This window comes from Rhinatrema bivittatum, chromosome 9, assembly GCF_901001135.1.
Source record: "Rhinatrema bivittatum chromosome 9, aRhiBiv1.1, whole genome shotgun sequence".
Taxonomy (NCBI): Eukaryota; Metazoa; Chordata; class Amphibia; order Gymnophiona; family Rhinatrematidae; genus Rhinatrema; species Rhinatrema bivittatum.
In genome coordinates, this window is record NC_042623.1 from 137,254,249 (window position 1) to 137,276,121 (window position 21,873).

Genomic DNA, 21,873 nt, shown 5'->3' on the forward strand with positions numbered 1-21,873 from the left:
CTGAGGTACTGGGGAGAAGAGAACAGAGATGGATTTATATGTTGGATACAGTAAGCCTGGGAGGCCTCAATAAGGAGATTGAGTGGTATTTATTTTGCTGATATGTGCTCTGTTATGATTGGTTGAAGGATCTCGCGAGGGATCTCGGTTTCGCACCAATTTCTGTTTTAAATGTCTGTCAGACTGAGGGCGCTTGCGCTCCTTGACTGCTGAAAATGGTATGTACACTTCTCTTTTGAATGGTTTGAGTATAGTAGCGTATGTTTGTATTCCACTATATGTTTATCCTTGTTTACAGATTGTTTAAAACTCCTGTGGTCCCTCCCGATGCAGCCGCCGCGAAACATGGGACCGTATCGGGGGACTTTGTACAAATGATTGCTGTTTGATCTGTGGAGTTGCCATCTTCATCTTTGTGAGTTATTATACATAATAAATTCAGAACTTGTGGAATTGAAGATTTGTCCCTGCACCATTATTGTTGGTTACTTGCTGATGTGCAAGGCTTTGCTTCGATACTGTTGTGGAAATTGAAATCTCCCATTATTACTGCACTGCCAAATTGATTAGCTTCCCTGATTTCTCTTAGCATTTCATCGTCTGTCTGACCATTTTGGCCTGGTGCACGGTAGTTTACTCCTATCACTATACTCTTACCTAACACACATGGGATTTCTACCCAGAAAGATTCTACTGAACATTTAGTCTCTTGTACGATCTTTATTCTGTTGGACTCTATACCCTCCTGGACATAAAGTGTCACACTCCCACCAAGTTGATCCTCCCTATCATTGCGATATAATTTGTTTCCTGATATAGCACTGTCCCATTGATTACCCTCTTTCACCAGGTCTCTGAGATACCAATTATGTATATCTCTTCATTTACTGCTATACACTCTAACTCCCCTATCTTACTTCTTAGACTTCTGGCATTGCAATACAGACATTTCAAAGTGTGTTTTTTGTTTGTATTAACAACCTGCTTTTCAGTTGATAGGGATAATTTGGAAATCTTTACCTCAGGTGATTTTTTACATATAGGCATATGGACTATGTTTCCTTTAATTGGTGAGACTGTGGTTTAGTTCCTGTTCATGCCTAGGGTCTAGTCAGTTAGAATTGTTTATATATTTTAAGCAAGTTCCAGGTAAGAGGATGCGTAATGCTTCTGCTAACTTATTCATACCTATTGAGCTATTCAGTATGGGGTAGATTTTAAAAGGAGCAAGCACACATGTACGCCCGATTTTATAACTTGCATACAGGCTGGGATAGCCTCTTATTACCCGTCTTGCTGGTTTTGTGGCAGATGGGTGGGTAATTGGTTGTTACAGTGAGCTGGCTCGGGCTCCGGGATGTTTTTTAATAATAGCTGCGGCCTGTTGATCCCAACCTGTATTAAGTGTATTTATTGGTTTTGAAGGGACGGGCGTTGGCAGAAGCGTCAGTCCTGGCTACCCATATTAAGGAAGTGGATCTGTGGATGGAGGTGACATGGGCGGTGCCAGGGCCGGATGTGAATTCTCTCCTCACACACACACACACACACACACACCAATAGCTGAGAAAGTCATGTCTCTGGGTAAGCAGCTCCAGCACTCTCTGCTTCTTCCAAGGGCTAGGGGGCCATAAATTATCCATGTAACTACCGGCTCTGCTTTGTTTCCTCAGGAGAGCCAGAACTGATTTACACCACCAGCTTTGGTTTTTTTTTGGGTCCCGGAAACAAAGGTGGCAGAATGTGTTCTGCCAGAAATTAAGCCCTCGGTAACGGATACAAAAAAGGGGTAGGATTGGCACAAGTTTGAAAGTTGCGTGCAGTAGTGGCCACTCCTCAAGCCCAGGAGTGAAGCCTTGTCAAATGGCACTACTGCCTGCGAGTTTCAGACTTGTGCTAACTCAAACTATGCTTGTGTCTGTTCTTTGCTCTGCAATCTTTGCCTCAGTATCACCCCTTTCCTTTCTGTTCCCTGCAAAACGGGAGGGGGAATAAGAGGGGAGACGCTGCTTTAGGGAGCAGAGTGCTCCAGGCTCTCCCCCTCCTCTTCCTCTTCCTTGCAGCTGCCTGGAGGGGGAAGGGCTGGGGCAGAAAACCCCTGCTGCTCTGCCTCTTAAGCCTGAAAAGAAGAGCCAGAACTGCACTCCAGGCCATTCCCCCACATTAAGCCCTGAGGCAGAAGAGCACTCAGTACCGGAGAGCATGAAACACAAATGTCAGAGTCGTTTGTTTTACATCTGCATACTCCAGAAGGACATATCCATAGAAAACTAACGTTAAAAAAAAACAAGCAAAATCAGTACACGCTCGATCATTCTAAGTGTTTTCACATGAATTTTCTATTTCAGTGTGCATCAGCATAATTGAGAGAAATTTCAGTGTAGGTGCACCTTTTAATGTTGCAAAGGCTTAGTCCGTCTATCATTTAAAATGAAAGAAAACATTACAGCTCAGGGTTTTTTTTTGTGTTTTTTTTTTTTTTGTTCTGTGCACAGTGAAAACATTGAAAAAGAAGTAAATACTTTGAATTCTGGAACAGTCACCAGAGCGCAAAAGAATTATGTTGATCATTTTAACCCATAGCTTGCACCAGATGGTTCATTCTCTTATACAAACACTCATCAGCCACAGAAACTAATTCTCGGCAGTTTTGATAGAAACTCAGAATGCAGCAATACAGGCCGTGTTCCGTGGTGGCCCCGGTCCTTCCCTTAACGCTGGTGATCAAGGAAAGTCTCTGCCCTCCTATCCGAAGGTTTGCATTTGCAGACCCTTTCCCTTGCAAATGTTTATGAAATGGCATGGATCTGCTTCCTGTACCGTGCTCTTCAGACAAATCCAACATGCAGAGCAGTCTTCCAATTTATTTGGCCATGTGGTGCCAGGATGAGAATGAGAAGATTTGAGCAAAGCTCCTTACAAATTACAAAAATTAGCCAGCGGGCGGGGGTGTGGCCTGGAAGAGCAGGAAGAGGGTCCTGGGTTCTGATTGGCGAGAATGGCACCAGCGGTGGCCACCACTTGCAGAAACCATGGTTTCCATGACAACCAGCACTGCCAGCAGTGCTCAGAGCAACAACAGATGGTCACAAAGTTTCTCCCCCACCCCCTTTTCATGTACTCTAGACATTTTATAATAGCAGATATGAATTGCTGAGTGGGCAATGGAGACGTGGCAAGTTTTAAAGATCATTAGTTTCAGGTTGGGATATCAACATTTCCTGCTGGGCTTTCAGATGGAAGAACTGCTCATTATTATTATTAGGATTTATTCCAGATATATGCAGCACTGTACAGAGACACATAGGGGTAATTCTACAACTGTCCACAAAGACAGATAGGAGGGGAATTGTCATATCACTTGCACAGGATAAAAGTCGGATTTTTTTTTTTTATCTGCAAACTTTAGGCAGAATTTTCAAACATGACAGATGAAGAACAGAAGCTTTTGTAACCTTTGGAGGCCCCCAGCAGAGTCTTCACCTTGGGGAGATGTTTGTGCAAAGACTGTAATCTTTTCTGCCATCAGTAGTTTTGGAAGTATTTTTCCGCCCAACTAAGGATACCTGTCCAGCTGGGGACCGTGCTATTCCAAGCCCGGGAGGGGGAGAATTGCCCTGCCTAATTCCAAGAGACATTTGCACAGAAACAACTGGAGAAGTGTCAGTTTCACCTTTTCATGCCAAGATCCGATGTGAAAGTGCCATCCCTGCTATTTAGGAATTCAGAAAATGAAGATTTCATTTGGACCCTCACTCTGAGCCTAGAGTGTACTTGGTTGGCACTCACATCCCTGGAAGTTGAAAGCACTGAATTAAGAGTCACCCCAGTCCATCTGGGCCTTGGAGGATTTATTCCTCCCACCCCACCCCCACCCCCAATTGGAAGAGTACTCTGTCCTGGGGTCTGGGATTGTATTGGAGTGGGAGAGAGTGAAAGGATTGGCCCTGGGGTCCTTGTGTGTCCCTGTCCTTCTGGCCCCTAAACCAGAGAGGGGGGTTGCATACTGTGGACAAGGAAGATGCACCACAGACCGCATCTTGAAAAATGTGGTTCATGGGCTACTTGTGGAATTCTGCCTTCAATGAAAAGGTTTTGGTGAGTACTGTAGAATGGAGCACGATGCTGAATGTCTCACCATCGGGCCGATTAGCCCCAGTTTGGCCATGCTTTTTTGACGCGCTATTTTTACCCCTTATACAGTAAGGGGTAATAGCGCGTCAAAAACGCGCAGCCAACCCCCCCCCCCCCCCCCGAAACTATTAGCGCCCGCAACATGCAAATGCATGTTGATGGGCCTATTAGTTATTCCCACGCGATATAGAAAGTAAAATGTGCAGCGGGAAGCCGCACATTTATCTTTCAGAAATTAACGCCTGTCCAAAGGCAGAATTTTGGCCGGCACAGGGAAAGTGTACAGAAAAGCATAAAAAACTGCTTTTCTGTACACCCTCCGACTTAATATCATAGCGATATTGTCGGATGCCCCAAACATAAAAAAAAATTAAAAATCTGCCCATGGCCCGTGGGTTGGAAGACGGACGCTCAATTTTGCCGGCGTCCATTTTCTGAGCCCATGGCTGTCAGCGGGTTCCAGAACCAACGCCAGTAAAATTGAGCGTCGGCTGTCAAACCCGCTGACAGCTGCCGTGGGCCCTAATTCAGTCCAGCCTTGTACATAATTAACCTTAACCTTGCCTTGTACATAATTAACCTTGTACATAATTCAGTCCAGCCTTGTACATAATTAACCTTAACCTAATCCCAGTCCAGCCTTGTACATAATTAACCTTAACCTGAATATATTGTAATAAGTTAAGTTAACAAACATGGTATTTTATTATACTATCAGTTAACCTGCTGTATATAGTTAACTAGGTTCTCAATTTAATATGTTATACTGTATCTTGTCATTAAGGCCAGCCTTAGACATTCTGTTATATGTAAACCGATGTGATATACCATATAGAATGTTGGTATAGAAAAATAAATAAATAAATAGATAGATAAATAAATAAATAATTTGCATATCTTTATTTACTGAATCACGCACCCAGGAGAGTGGCCTGGGCACTCGCCGGCTCTCCCGCACATCTTACTGTATCGGCCTGCTTCTGAGGTACTCTTTAAAGCAAGGCCTTGCATGTGCTGTGTTCCTATATCTTCTATAAAGTTTTCCACTCCTACTTTGCCAGTCATCTTCATTTTTCCATCCCCAAAGAGCTTACCATGTACTGATTGTCCTGTTACATTGCATTACAGATTTTACAAAAGAGATGATGGAGGCACATGTGTGATCTTGATCACACAGTAATAGGGATGCTCAGCTGTCATGCTGGAACTGATGGCACCCCTACCCGTTATGGTCACCCAGTTGCTTCCCAATCTTTGGGACCTTATCTTGCTCCAATGTATCATACAATGGAACAAATGGAAAAAAAATGGGATGGTTTCAGCTTTTCGTAAGGTATGGTTACAGCCCTGGGTTTCAGCTAATTGCAGTAAAATTTGTGCAAGACTGTATAATTTGGGCAAAACATAATGTTACTACTGGAACTAAAATTCCTCAGCAAACTACATGGTCACTTGGGGCCCATTTGTGCAATTGCAGTTCTATTTTATACATACCTATCTATTTATTTATTTAGACATTTTATATATTGTCCTTCCATGTAAAGATCACAAGGTTTACAATAATGACCTTCATAGGTATAAATCAGCAGAGAATAATGGATAACATAGGAAGTATTCGTAAACAGACCTTAACATCTGTCAATTTAATTCTCAAATACATATTAATTAAAGATCAGGACATGAGACGTTCTTGCAGGGCAACTGATAAATTTATTTCTGTATCCGCGAAGCTGTCAAGGCAGGGGCCCACGCAACTCTACCACCAGCACAGATGTTTGTAGATAATACTGTTATGGATTACTTCCTGATATGAAAAGCAAAGTCCAAGTTAAAATAAAGAAACACCATCATACACTTCTATAACATCCTGTACTAACCCTGTGCACAAGATTAACACCGAGACACATGTTAAAAGCATGAGGCTTTTTCCACTGAATGCAGCAAGGGAATCACCTTTCCTAGGGCCGGATTTACCTCTGGGCTGATGCAGAGAAAGGATGTTCCAAGAGGCTTTCACCTCAGGGCTAATCCACAAAAAAAAGAAAAAAGAAAAACATACACTCACATCACATGACATTCCTAGGATTTCATTCATGCAGACTTGTAAGATCTCATATAGAAGAGAATGCATGACCTTCAGAATTAAAAAAAATAAAAATAAAAGTCCAAGGATACCAGTACTATCTAGTCATTGTGAAACAATTCAGTTAATGGGTTGAGGCTATCTTTACAACTGTTACAGTGGCCAAAGTTTTGCTAAGAGAATATATACCTATGTGGGGTATACCTAATTTCATAATAAGTGACTACCGCTATGGTATGAAACATAGGCTTCACTATGCATTCCACATCCAGTCTTCTGGCCAAGCTGAAAGGATAAACCAGACTATTAAAATTAGACTGGCAAAAGCTGTGAAAAATAAAACTGGGTTGCCCTGATCGGAGGTACTGCCAGCAGTCTTATTTAGTATGAGAAGTATAGCAGCCTAGACCACCAACCTGAGCTTATTTGAAATGGTTATTGGGCACCCCATGCCAATACTTAATGGAATGTGACATCTTCATTAACAGATTCAATGATTTCCTATTACATAGTATTATCTGAAGCTATTTCTAAGATATTTCAATAGATCAATGCTGCACTGCTAAACCTCGAGTTGACTTTGTACATGGACTACAGCCTAGGGATGCTGTTTTGATCCAAAACATCCTCCAGGCAAACGCTCTTAAACCACGTTGGGAGGGGCCCTACCAAGTCCTGCTCATTATACCAACAGCAGTGAAAGTTAAAGGGAAAAAAGCTCAGATCCACTCTTCACACATTAAAGCCTGCAACACCAGACAAGGAAGTAAAGTAGACAATGGCTGACCAGGCTGAGAAGTAGATGAGTAACTGAGGTGAGGAGTGACACTGGGAATAGGCCCCTGGGTTTGTGTTCAGGCATAATGATCCTCCTCCAGCCTTTTGCCTTTTATGATAATTTAGAGCCCCAAGGAGAATAAGAATTCCAGATGTTACAAATCATCCTCAATTAAACCTAAAGCCCATCCAGATGCCCAGAGCTTCCACCCCTATGATGGGTACAAGTTTTAGCCTAACCCTTAGCTACTTGGGTACAACACGAGATGGAGGCCAGTGATACTGGAGCATAAGATTGTCATACTAAATATGACAAACGGGGAAATGTGTTAATGCCTCGAGGGGTCTCTGTGGAGATAAACCTGTTGGAGGCAATGAAGAGGCAGAAAGATAATGGCAGCATAATAAAAACTAAAACTGATAAGACGTGTAGGCCCCATGATAGGCTATAGGGCCTCATTCGCGTGCGGCGATGTTTTCGCCATTCACGAAAACATTAGCGCCGCACACGATGTTTTCCCAGTGTGCAATGATTCTTTCATCGCGGTGCACGATATTTGCTAGAGAGAGAGAGAGAGAGAGAGAGAGAGAGAGAGAGAGAGAGAGAGAGAGAGAGAGAGAGAGAGAACCTTACTATAGTGCCTATGCCCTAGACAGGTATTTGAATCCCTATGGGAGGGCCACCTACTAACTCGGGGTGGGGATTAGGTAATGAGCGTCGGGGGTTGGGGGCCACTTTCACATTCCACATGAGATCTACGGACAGAACAGTGGTCTCTAGTGCAGATTTGCTGGCCGTCGGAGTGAGGACGCTCACTCCAAGAGGAGATTTGGGCAACATTCTCTCCACCTAGCATGTTGTTGCCCAGGTAGAGTGTCCATCAAGCTAGGTAGAGAGAACGTTGCCCAAACCACTTCTTGGAGTGAGCGTCCTCACTCCGACGGCCAGCAAATCTGCACTAGAGACCACTGTTCTGTCCGTAGATCTCATGTGGAATGCGAAAGTGGCCCCCAACCCCCGACGCTCATTACCTAATCCCCACCCCGAGTTAGTAGGTGGCCCTCCCATAGGGATTCAAATACCTGTCTAGGGCATAGGCACTATAGTAAGGTTCTCTCTCTCTCTCTCTCTCTCTCTCTCTCTCTCTCTCTCTCTCTCTCTCTCTCTCTCTCTCTCTCTCTCTCTCTCTCTCTAGCAAATATCGTGCACCGCGATGAAAGAATCATTGCACACTGGGAAAACATCGTGTGCGGCGCTAATGTTTTCGTGAATGGCGAAAACATCGCCGCACGCGATGTTTCCCCACTGCACGAAAGAAGCCTCATTTGCATTGGTAACGCCCCCTAATGCATTACCAATGCGATATTGGAAAATGAGGCCCTATATTGGATAAATTACTAATTGAGGTTTCAAGGGAGACTAGTGCCTTCCAGATATTCTCAAGGGTACTGAAGTGCGTGTTTCTACTGTAGCTTCTTGACAGTATTCCTGCCCTTTCAGGGCTAGCACTGTCCGATCCATTTGCCTCAAAAGTGTTGAAGTCTTCGGTATTGGCTGTGGTTCTTCCCCTCCAGTCGCGCCCAGCTCTTGCTATCACTGCTGGAGTGGATTTACCATGCCTCCAATAGACACAATATCAGCAGGTTTATTCTCAGTAATTGCCTCAACAGGTAACAATTCACTCACCGACTTCCAATTGTCAAATGTACCTGATTGCTGGGTTTGCCTGCTGCAGGGGTGAGATGGGGGTCTCAGGAGCTCCGGGGCTTAATGATGTTTGTGAGTCCAACAGGGCCTGGATGCGTTCCTCACCAGGCAGTACAGACGTAACAGACAGCACTCCCGGAGATATTTATTTGGAGGGGAAAAAAAATCCCTTCTATTGTAGGCTGCGTTGGGACCTGAGCTGTTGAGGCCTCGGCTTGTATCCTGCCCTTACGCTTAGTATGAGGCTTTCCAATCAATTTCACACTTAAGGTATTTTAAGAGGTTTTATTTCCCACTCTTCTTTGTTGAAAAAATACTGGATCAATCAAGTGGAGGCCTCGGTGAAGTTACAGATATTCAAGGTAAACCAACTCAGTCCCTTTTAAGAGTAAAAGGACAAAATACCGACCAAATGAGACAAAGCCCTTCTGCGTCTCAGGTTAATGACGTCAGTCCAGCAATTTCAGCAGGCAAAATATCCTCAGGTGCTCCAACGGGGCCGGGTAAGCAAACCTCACCCCTGGGTCGTTATTAGCAGCTCTTTCCTCACCGCACCACCTCAGGAATACTTCACAGGAAGGGCGTTTTTAAAGCCCTCCTGCGTCTCAAGTTAATGATGTCAGTCTAGAGATTTCAGCAGGCAAAATATCCTCAGGTGCTCCAACGGGGCTGGGTAAGCAAACCTCACCCCTGGATCGTTATTAGCAGCTCTTTCCTCACTGCACTACCTCCTTCCTAAGATATCTTATTAATAAAGATTTTTCTCTTTTGCTGGCTGTCGGTATTAAGTGTTTCTTTCAGTGGTGGGCAATGCCTACAACAGGAGATCCTGACCCTCCTTCAGGAGCAGAAAATATAATAGTCATGGTTCTTAGGTGATCAACCAAGACCTAGTTCCTAGAAAGGTGGTGTACAGCACAATTATCCTAGTGGACTGGAAGCAGGCCCAGATTAGGAGACTGGATGAGATTTCTCATGCTAGATCAAGAACATAACAGTTTCTACATTAGGGGCCCAACCCATGCACATCATTTAAAGGCATATTGTGTGAACTGGGTGGGTCACATGGGTGCTTGAGCATCCCCATTACTGAACAAACTCCTTTACTAAGTCCAGGGAGGGGTTATTTGTGGTGAGTTTAGCACCCCCCCATCATTTGAAAATTGGGATCCCATGATCTGGAATGTTCTGGAACACCTATTTTAGTCACAATTAACAAATGGAATGATAAATGTCACAATATAGCTGAGTTATATTACAAAATGTCAGAAGATAATATATTACTGTAACGAGTGGAAGAATGAATAAGGAATGGATAAATCTGAATGTGGGTGAATACGAAACGGATCGAGAAATTTGGACAATTAAAAGTAAAAAAAAATAATCTAATCTAATAATTGTTAAAATTTCTGTAATTTAATAAAATCTGAAAATTTATATTCAAAATAGTTCGAGTTGGGCATTGTATTGATTCTGACTCAGATCGGATAAATAAAAATATTATTTAAAATAAAATAAAATAATCCAGTACTGCGGATCACCTCTCTTCAGGCTTTAGCTCTAAAGATAAGGCACATTTCATACCTAGACCCTTGTATGCTCACCAGTTCCTTTAGAGCCAAGGTGAAGTGCTGTCCTTGCTACTTGTGGTTGTGAATATAGATTCACATTGAGCTCAGTATTCCAAGGCATTTATCCGGATAACTTTAGAATTTTCTGTGTAAATGCCAACTTTTGAATAACACCAGAATTAACTGGATAAATTTTATACAGATAAGTCATTATACAGATAAAGTTTATCTGGATAAGTGGGAGGTATTTTGGAGGCATTTCAGGGTGGAGTTGAGCTAGTCAAATAACTTATTTGGTTAATTCCAATATTTGGAATTAGTCAAATAAGTTAATCAACTATCTCTAGACATGGGCACAAATGGAGGATTAAAGTTATCCATGAACATGTTCCCAGATAACTTTAATTTTATGTGGCTATATTAGGAGGTACTGGCAGGGGTGGAAGGGTTGGGGTTGGTTTGGGGGATGAAAAGGAAGTGGCAGGTGAGGGGAACTCATATTTGCCACAAATTGAATTGCCGAGGAGTGACTGGCCTGCCAAATTTCCAAGATTTTGGGAGACTTGAGGGAGGAAGGGGAGTTAGGGGGTCATTTTTCAAAGCAATCGCACGCAAAAAGGGGCAGCGTCAAGACCGGAACAGGAGGAGTCGGGGAGGCACCGGGGAGGACGCCTCGAAGACAGCATGGATGGCGAAAAGGTAAGGAGCATTTTCGCTGCCTATTTCGCGCCCAATAGCGCCATCTTTTATGATGGCGCTATTGGGTGAGAAAGCTATCGCAGGCCCGCCCCCCACGATTCATGACGCCGCGGTAGGTTAGAAAATCTAGGCCTTAGCCTGCTGGCTACAACCTTTATTCTGCTCGGAAGGGAAGAGGGAGCTCTGGCTGCTGGCCCAAACTTGTTTTTCATTTTAATATAGACATATAAGCTTAAAGTTATCGAGCCAGATAACTTTAAAACCACCTGGCTATATTCAAACATTGATGGTTGAGTTTAAAGTAATTCCAGCTAAAAGTAACCAGATAATTTTGTCAATATTCAGTGGAACATTTATCCTGCTGAATATCCCAGATAACTTATTGGATAACTTTAGTCAGATAAGTTATCTCTTTTAATTTTGCTTTAATTTTGATTATTGACCTCATTAAAATTGTAAAAATCTAGCGTCATCATCAGGCTGACAGCCAGAGGTGTTGCTTTTAAACAGTGCATATATTCTCACCTTCCTTCACACTTTTCCTTCAGAACTATTACACTTTTTTCTATGAGCTCCATAAAGAAACATTTTAGCTTTCCCAAAAAGAAAAAGAATTCTAATTAAAGGTAAATGCAGGCCAGGTCTAGGAAATGTAGTTAAAAGCAGCTCACTGCATTTATTTTGGTTCTGAATAAAGAAATTCCCAGCACATTTTCTCATTATCTTTAAGGCACGCTACTCAGAAATAAGAAAGAAAATGTATGGTATTATGTGTAGAGTTCATATATAATTGAGCCATCAACTGGGTGTAGATGCAGATTTGTTGGTCATACTGGTTTTGTTGTATATTTTTGTTTTGTAATGTCCGGAACTTCAAGTCTACCAGGAAATGGCCTGGGCAAAAATCTGTACCCTGCAAATATTACAGGCTCAATTCAAACAACAGAAGGTATGGGGGTAACCTGCATGGAGTGGCAGTTATTACCAAGAGCAACTTGCTGGCTAGACTGGATGGACCATTTGATCTTTATCTCCCATGTTTACTCTGTTTAACTGTGAACAAATATAAGACTTCCTTAAGCAAAGTACTGTTTGGCATCAGCTGATGCCATTTTGATAGATGGAGCTGGCAGGACAGGAGGGAATGGGGTTTGCTTCTGCCCCAGAAAACCCCCCATGATAAATGGTCCAGAGAGTGTGGAGGTGGGCTTCCTGAAGGGGGGAAGTACACTTTGGACAAAAGGGGAGGAGTTTAAATCTGAGGGCTGGGCTTGATTACTAATATCCTTTTGCTTACATTTATGAGCTGGGCGTAGGTCTCAAGGGAGGTCGGTCGCGTTCCCACATGGATCATCAGGGCATTTGGATACAGGGGAGGGGCTCTTACAAGGCATTACAGACCCTTTAAAAAAAGGCAACCACAGGATGGAGTTCACTATCACGTGTTACATAAGCAACATAGTAATGACAGCAGATAAAGATAAATGATCCAGTCAGTCTGCCCAGCAAGTTGCTCATGGTATTAACAGCCACTTCGTGCAGGTTACCGCATGCCTTCTGTTAAGGGTAGTAACAGCCACTTCATGCAGGTTACCCCATGCCTTGTTAAGGGTAGTAACAGCTGCGGCATGCAGTTACCCCCATCTTTTAAGGATAGTAAATGTGGCTGTACGCAGGTTATCTCCATGCCTTCTGTTAAGGGTAGTAGCTTCCACTCCATGCAGGTTACTCCCATGCCTTCTTTTAAGAGTAGTAACAGCTGCTGCATGCAGTTACCCCCATCTGTTAAGGATAGTAAATGGTGCTGTACGCAGGTTACCTCCATGCCTTTTGTTAAGGGTAGTAACCGAAAATCTGTGCAGATTACCCCATGCACCTCTTATTTCATTTTCAACTGTATCAAAAGCTCTGCTGAAATCCAAGTAAATCATAACAAGTGCTCCTCCTTGATCCAGTTCTCTAGTCATCCAATCAAAAAAATCAATCAGATTTGTCCGACAGGACCTTCTTATGAATCCATGCTGCCTCGGGTCCGGCAACCTATCAGATTATAGATAGTTCACTATTGTTTCCTTCAGTAGAGTCTCCATTAATTTTCCCACTACCAAGGTGAGGCTAACTGGTCTATAGTTTCCAGCTTCCTCTCTGCTTCACATTTGTGAAGTGGGACCATAACCGCACTTCTCAGTCTTGCTGCACCATTCCTGTTTCCAGGGATCTATTGAATAGGTCTTTCAACAGACCCATCAGTATGTCTCTGAGTTTCCTTAGTATTCTGGGATGTACCTCATCCGGCTCTATGGCCTTGTCCATGTTCAGCTTTCCTAACTCTTCCCATAGATTCTCTTCTGTAAATTAGATTGCATCTACCCCACTCCCACCCAAGGTCTTGTCAACCAATAACGGTCAAACATACAGGCTTGTTACCTTTGTATTAGCTCCTTTTAATTTGGCCCACTGTTATTTCACCTCATCCATTTTCTCCCAGACTTCTAGTTTTTTTGTGCAGGTATGTCCCCATTTTGTCAAAGTCTGCATTTTTAAATTCAAAACTTGGGTCTTCGTGTGACTTCTTTCTGTCCTGGCTGTAATCTAGTGCCAAAGCAACTGAGCACCTATCCAGACATTAGAGATATTATCCCCATTTGTGAGTATCAGGTTGAGTGTCACTTACTCTCTCATGGGTCCCACTATCAATTTTTTGAGCAGAGTCCCTTGAAGGGCATCCACTATCTCTCTAATTCTTGCAGATTCTGCAGCAGGGATATTGCAAGCCACGTCCAGCAGATTACAATTTCACAGATTAAAATCTACAATGAGCAACACTTCTTCTTTCTTTCCCACCTTTTGGACATCTTTGATCAGGTCTCTGTCCAGTTCTTCTATTTGAATCGGAGGCCTGTAGACAACACCAGTATAAATGGAAACAGCCCATAATGCTTCTTCCAGACATAAAGAGCTACTCTTCCCCCTTTTTGGTCTTCTCTGTCCTTACTTAACAAGTTATAGCCTGGGATGGCTTTACCCCAATCATTAGACTCGTTGAATCATGTCTCATCTACCATGTCTCATCTACCATTAGGTCTTACAGGTCTGGAATTTAATTACCCAGACTACAAGCATTTATGGTCATAGCTTTCTAACATGTTTTCCTTTGGTTTGCTGTTCCTTTGCTTAAGCATGGAATATTGAGTAGACTGATTTTATTTTCTCCTTTCACTTCCTGTAATGCTTGGGGGTGACATTCCAATTTCATTGGCCTTCTTCTGCCACCCCCAACCTCTAGTTTAAATGTCTGATGAAGTATGGCCTGAAGTTTTCACTTAGGATCTTCTTTCCTGCCACTGACAAATATAATTCATCTTTGCAGTATAGTCTTTTACTGCTCCATATACAACCCCAGCCTCCAATGTATCCAAATCCACTTTCTTTACACTATATTTTGAGCCATGTTTAGACCTGTTTTCGGGCATGTCTAGAATTAGGCCAAAAACTTAGCCGGGTAACTCTTAAAGTCACATTTAGCTGGATAAGTTACTCGCCTAACTCTGTCCTGCCCCGGAACACCTCCAACACCCCTATTTCTTATTCGGCTGTCCTAGACTTATCCAGCTAAGTCAGATAAGGCTAAAAATCAGCACTTATTTGACTAAGCTAGCTGATAAGTAGCTGTGCTCTGAAATGCCTCCATCTCACTCCTCACTTTTCCAGCTATTTAGATGGATAAACAGTATACTGGCTAATTGGTGGCTGCTCAGCATGGTATATTCATTGCGGATATCCTGAAAACCTGACTGGCTTGGGGTTCCTCCAGGACAGGTTTGAGAACCACTGCTATAACACAATCTCCTTTACTCCTCATACTGCTCCATTTGTGTTGCTGTTTGCTATCTGTCGAGGAAAGGAACACTGACTCAAAGAAATTTTCAGTGGTAATTGTACATATATTTACAAGTGCATAGAATACAATATTTTAATGCTTCCTAGGCCACCCTCTTTTTTAGGGGGGTGGTTCGAGTCCCTTGGAGTGGCCCAGCCTGGTGCTCCTCCATAGGTGGTGTGGCTATAGAAGGATGGTGGTGGACAATGAGGATAGCATCCCACCAAGCTGGCATCACTACAGCAGCAGTGGGTGATGGTGGTGCAAATGCTGGTGGAGGCTGCATTCAGGGGCTCAGTGGCTACCATGGAACATTCCATGCAGGCTATGGTTGGCATGGTGGCATCTACTGCAGCATTTCCCTTCAGATTGCTATCATGCCCTGAATTTCCTCCTGCCGCATCTGCCCAAGGCTCTGCTTCTCTTCTCTGACACCCTGCATTTCTTCCCACACCACTTCCTTCAGGCCCTGGATGTATTCCCTTAGACCTCCTATCTGGTCTGCCACACTATTAATAAGTAGCAGCTTGCAGCTCTCCACTGAAATGCAATGCACCTCTTCATCTTCGCAACCTAAGAAGCTGCCCTATTCAAATGGTCTGCCTTCCCCCTCATATACAGCATGCCACATGACTTCTGCAGTACCTAGCTGGCCATATCTGGGCCTGGGCTCCTCCTCCTCCAACAAAGCCTGAAAGTGTTCAGCTTCTGTTGTTACATCCCCTCAGTGCACTGGAATGTACTGATCCATCCTCTTCATACTCACTTTCTCCAGGTTTTCCTGCAGCACTCATTGATGTTGCTCAGTCCTTCCAAGGCCACTGGGTCCAGGCCCATCTGATTCATCATCCATCTGATCGCCTGCAAAGAGGTAAAATGTTCAAACTGTTGCTATCTGCTCTTTCCTCTTCTCAGCACTGGACCTTCCTTATTGGTATGGAGGACAGCTCAATGGGCTCCATTCTATGGACTTCTGCAATTCTACAAACTTCAAATCTAGCATTCCCTTAAGTGTCAAAGCTACCATTATGCAGTTTTTAGTCACCTACAAGCATGGACAGAAGGAGGACTGACAGGTGTAGCTCTTGACTGCAAGCCCTGTCTGCCATTTGGACCATGGACGATTTCTAAAATGGTGCATATGTATATAAATGTATGGTAGACAGATTATAATACTATTGATATGCAAGCACCTTTTTACGTCTTTCTTACAAGCATTGCTCACCTTGTCAGCCTTGAGAACATGAGGTGTCCAGCTCTCCAACCCTTGTCACTGTGGCCTCTGAAATGGTGCTGAGGATCAATCATTCAGCTTGGGTGAATTTAATCTTGTGGACTGCTTATCTTTGACCTTGGATCAGAGGTCTTGCCACTTGTAACAGAGGTCTTGCAATCTCTTGTTATGGTGGAAGATAACATTCCTCCATGTCCACTTTATTCAGTAGTCCCACTTTCCAAATCTCCTTCCCATACAAGATATGCTGACTTTCATGACTTCCTTCACAAGGTGGTCTACCTCCCGTGGCTGAAAATTTGACTAAGCAGGTCTCCCCTTCTTCCAGACATGGTGCAGTTATGAAGATAGGCTATAAAAACTGCCTTTATATATCCGCATTTGTGCATAAAACAAATATAAATACATGTATAAAGGTGCAGGATATATGCATATAAAAAGTACATGTGAAGTTTTATAAAATGGCATTTTTTCACGTGGAACTTATACATGCAAATATTCACTATATATATACACATTTGTAAAGTGCCTTTAAAATAAGGGTATTACATGGACATTGTTCTTATATGCTTGTGTTGTGTTGGTGCATAAAAGGATAAGCTGATGGCTCCAGGTCATTAGGACAGGACAAGCCAGTCCTAGTTTGATGACCTGGAGCCATCTGCTAACCCAAGTCCATAAGCTTTATATTAGGTGTAAGTAAAGCAAGACATGTGGATGAAAACTATCTGAATTCTTGTATTTTCTTTAATTGGTTTAGATTTATTCTCTGTTGTTTCTACTACATCAGAGAGAGAGAGCGAGAGAGCGAGAGCCTTCATTTACTATAAACTATTTGGGTACTATAGGAATCCTGTGTATTACAAGACATCTGGGTGTTAGTTTCTAATAACATAAGAACATAAGAAATTGCCTTACTGGGTCCACAAAGTCCAGCATCCTGTTTCCAACAGTGGCCAATCCAGGCTACAAGTACCTGGCAACTACCCAAACACTAAGTAGATCCCATGCTACTAATTCCAGTAATAACAGTGGCTATTCTCTATGACAACTTAATCAATAGCAGTTAATGGACTTCTCCTCCAAGAACGTATCCAAATCTTTTTTAAACCCAGCTACACTAACTGCACTAACCACATCCTCTGGCAACAAATTCCAGAACTTAATTGTGCCTTGAGTGAAAAAGAATTTTCTCTGATTAGTTTTAAATGTGCCCCATGCTAACTTCATGGAGTGCACTCTAGTCCTTCTATTATCTGAAAAAGTAAATAACTGATTCACATTTACCCATTCTAGACCTCTCATGATTTTAGATAACTCTATCATATCCCTCCTCAGTTGTCTCTTCTCCAAGCTGAACAGCCCTAACCTCTTCAGCCTTTCCTCATAGGGGAGCTGTTCCATCCCCTTTATCATTTTTGTTGCCCTTCTCTATACCTTCTCCATCGCAACTATATCTTTTCTGAGATGCGGTGACCAGAATTGTACATAGTATTCAAGGTGCGGCCTCACCATGGAGCGATGCAGAGGCATTATGACATTTTTCATTCTACTGGATTTCATTAGCTATTTCTACCTTACAATCTTCATTTAGTGTAACTGAGATCTGGATGGGAATCAGCTGAGGGAACTGATTGTTCTGACCCTACTTCAGCTGATTTCCCTCAAACTCTGAAGGTTTGCTTTCTCTGGCTCCTTCTAAATTATAAGTGGTATGGGTGGGTGAGAGGATGAGGTAATGGAAACAGCAAGGAGTCCTTCATGACTCAAAGCTGGGAGCTTTAATGTGAAAGCCCTGAAATACTCCTTTAGCCTACATGTCTGGTAGATGATAAAGGCCAGGGGAAGTGGGTGCTCTGGAGGACAGAGCTCCTTTGGCATGTGGGACTTTTAGAGATATAAGGGTGGGCATGGTAATGCGGGGATTTGCAGATGAATGTTTGTGGAGGTAAGCTGGCCCCTATCAGGAAGGAAAGCTGCTGAAAGCAGGGAGAATGTTTAGGGCCCATCCTATAATGACGTCGGACACCTGCAGTACTCCACTTTGGCATTTGTGGAATAAGATTACTTTGTTCCTTTTAACTTTCAATCACATCAACAGCTTTTGGAAGGCAGAGGGGAATGATTAGAACTTGACATAGACAGCTTCTGGTGACAGGAGCTCTTACCTGCACATCTATATGACAACTCTTCTCTGCTGGAATATTTGCTGTTGGTGAAAAGGTCACTAAAAGTCAGCATCTTGTCTCCTTGTGCAATGTAGTTAGTAGTGGAGAAGCAGAGACAATGTTTCCCCCTAGAGACTATAGCCATGGCTTATCAGCACTCACGGCTCTGGCACTTTGAGGAGATAAGAGCGAAGTGATTACTGGCAGCTTGGATATGTTGTGCCCATTTCAGCAAGATCATTCAGGGGGACTAAGTATTGAATATTCACCCAAATAACTTGGAGTTTAAGAGATGCAGCTGTAAGGGTAGATGAGTGGAAGACAGAGCAGCAAGGCAAGCAACACACATGCAAGTGTGTGGATGAGAGGGGGAGTACAGTGGGCTGTCCTGAAAGGGGCTAGACTCTTGGAGGACATGGTCTATTGCATGCATAAGAAAAAGACACACATTTTAAATTAACTTGCTTGTAAAATGTTAAACTGTGAAATTATTTACAAAATGTAAAACAAAAAAAGAGGAAAGGGATTAAAATATTTACATAAAAGAAAAGGGTCCATGAACCTCTGAAGACAAGATCGTAAAGAATTTTAAACAATGCTAAAAACCTACCTTTTCACACGTGCTTCTAATATACAATAACAAACTTTTCTACTCTGAACCTTACAGCATTTGCACGATTAATAATTTAATGTAAATGTGATGTATTTTAAATGATGTATGTTACAATACTGTGTATGTCTTATTGTAAACCGCCTAGATGGATAGACTTCTACCCCACAGTGCGGTATATAAAAACTTTAAAATAAATAAATAAGATCCTGATTGGCTTAATGGGTTGGGAACTATGGTGATCACCTCATGCCCAACAGTTTAAGAGTGGCTAGGAAGCCCTCTTGAGGCTTGGCAATGTACTCCACCACCTTCACTAGCCTCCAAAAGTTGGCCCTCAGGCAACAGATATCCTACCCCATCCTCTGAACTACTTATCTGATAGCAACTAGAGCCCAGGCGCCAGAACTAGGAATGGGTGATCCAGTCACAGAGCTTGCAGGCTTAAATCTGGAGGAAGTTGCCCAATGATCTGGCCATCTCTGATCAGCAATGGCTGGGCAGCCTCAGAAATGACTTTCAGAGATCCCGGGGCAAAACAAGGAGGTGGTCCTACTAGGTAGGGAGATGAAGTGTTGCCTCCTCAGGCTGAGGCCTAGGGTGACCAAATAGGGAAAGGTTGCTGCAGGATCCACTTGTTATGGTGGTGGGAGTGATTGTGTCTATTGGTCTCCTGTAGCAGGCACAGCTATTGCTGCTGCTGTAGCAGGAGGGCTTGGCCCTCTTCCTCCTTTTTCTCCTCCTCCAAGCTAGTGGTGTTTGAACAGAAACAAAGAGTGTGTCATGTCATCTGTTGGTGTCCTCAGGGGTGTGATATGCAGCAGCATAGAAACTGTTAAAGTGCATTCCTTTTATGGGAGAGGTGGAGCCAATGGGAAGTGATCCCAACTGAGAAACATCCAATTGCTATAGGGAGTTGAAAGGCTATATATAGGTTCCCAGATATGTGTTGGTTTCTGAACAGTGCTTCTTTATAGCATGGTGTCTACCTAGTGCTAAGGGTTTGTTATGTGCTGGAAGCAGTGTCAGGCAGGTATATGTTGGAGTATTTCTTAGATTCCAAACCATCAATGGCCATGATGCAGCCACAAATCAGTGGGTCCTTGCTGGGAGAGAGGTATTGTCAATCCATGGCAAGGTTATAAGGAGGTAGGTTTTTAACACTCTTCTTTACTTTGACAGGAGGCCTGTGAGTGCATTCAATTAATGCTTCATGCCAGTGCTGCCCATGAGCCTGGGATTTTATACCCCTCTTAATCCCTACCCACCTTCCTATTTCACACTAAAGGGCGGATTTTAAAACAATACGCGCGCCGGTACTTTTGTTCGCGCCACCGGCGCAAACAAAAGTACACCAGATTTTATAAGATACTCGCGTAGCCGCGCGTATCTTATAAAATCCGGGATCGGCGCGCGCAAGGGGGTGCACATTTGTGCAACCTGCGCGCGCCGAGCCCAGCGCGGCCTCGGAGCGGCCTCGGAGGGAACTTTTCTTTGCCCTCCCCCCACCTTCCCCTCCCTTCCCCTACCTAACCCACCCCCCCGGCCCTATCTAAACCCCCCCTTTAACTTTGCACGCGTCGCCGGCATCCCCGCTCCGTCCTCCGGTCCCGGGGACGTGGTCCGGAGGCCTTGACCACGCCCCCGGGCTGGCGCCACGCCCCCAGGCCCGCCCCCAAAATGCCGTGTCGTTTCGGGAACGCCCCCGGACACGCCCCCTCCCTTCCTGTTTCGAAAGCCCTGGGACTTAGGCGCGCCGGCACGCGCAGGGGTTTTAAAATCCACCCCTAAGTATTTACCCTGAAGGGTAGGAAGCTTCACGATTGAACTCTTCCTGTAGGCCTTGCCAGGCCTGCTGTATGGATCTGGCATTCCGGTGGAACACCCCCCCCCCCCCCTCCCCCCAGATAGAAAGGAACTGGTACTCATTTCTCACCAATGGGAATGCCAGCTTAGCCATGTCCCTGTTGGTAAAATTAGGTTGCCTTGCAGAGGGGCCATTTTGAAATGAGCCCACTCTGGCAAAATCAGAAGTCCATACAGAAACATATGTATATACTTATGGGGACATGGATACACAAATTTTGGAAGCTACCCAGATGCATCCATGCAGATTCTAAAGTACTATAGCAATCTGCACAGATGTATATATGTGTGTGTATATGGGTCCATGCAGAGTTGTTTGAAAGTTATCCTCCCTGCTGTTAAAAATGGTGCTGTTGATAAGCTGCCTTCCTATGCTCATCAAAGTTCAAAGTATGTATGCTAGTGTTTGAGATGAAACAGCAGCACAACAAATGGCTCCACTATGGGTGCAGAGAATAGTTTGTGTACCTCTTTTGGTATAGAACTATTTTATTTCAATCTCAGAGCAAAATGTGAAAAGCAACCACGCAATATGATTCATGGAGAGATCCCCTTCCTCTAGCAGTTCTCACACAATGGCTAATCATTTTATAGTAATAATGCATAAGGCATATTGCTCAATGTTCATATGGTTCTATGTTTCATGAAAATTGCAGAGGTTCATATTAAGCACTATACAGATGTCAGATTCAGAATCATTTTCGAATGGAAAATTTAAAATAGACAAGAAAAACAATTCATCCTTGTGGCGCTGTAAAGATAGCATCAGGATTGCATTCCAGTCGGACACAAATGTAATGTGTTAGTCACTGGCCTAGCACAAAATAACCTTGTTGCATGGGCAGACCATCTGCAAGGAAAGCAAAAGACCAGGCTGCAGCAGCCATGCAGGTCAGATTCAATCTGTGACTCACACCAACTGAGAAGCTTGTTTCACTTGCAAATTGGGTTCTGTGACTTTGGCCTTTAAAGCGATCGGAAGCAACTCTGTGTTAGCAGCACGTTGATGCTCGTGCATCTGCCCGCTCCCATGCAAACTGATGGAATGCCAGTGCTTTGCTTAGCAGAGGATTTCTTTACTTGGGTACGAAATTAAAAAAAAAATAAGGCTTTGGCTGGTAGGATTCTCCATAGGCCAATTGT

The 21,873-nt window shown here is 43.5% G+C and overlaps 1 long non-coding RNA gene across 1 annotated transcript in view; it reads left to right on the forward strand.

The window, feature by feature from the left end:
* The first annotated feature begins 297 nt into the window (after positions 1-297).
* Positions 298-21,873, forward strand: part of LOC115099489 — a 65,298-nt gene continuing 43,722 nt past the window's right edge. The window contains exon 1 of the long non-coding RNA XR_003858798.1: positions 298-415. This is a non-coding gene — a long non-coding RNA (uncharacterized LOC115099489). The remainder of the gene's footprint in view (positions 416-21,873) is intronic.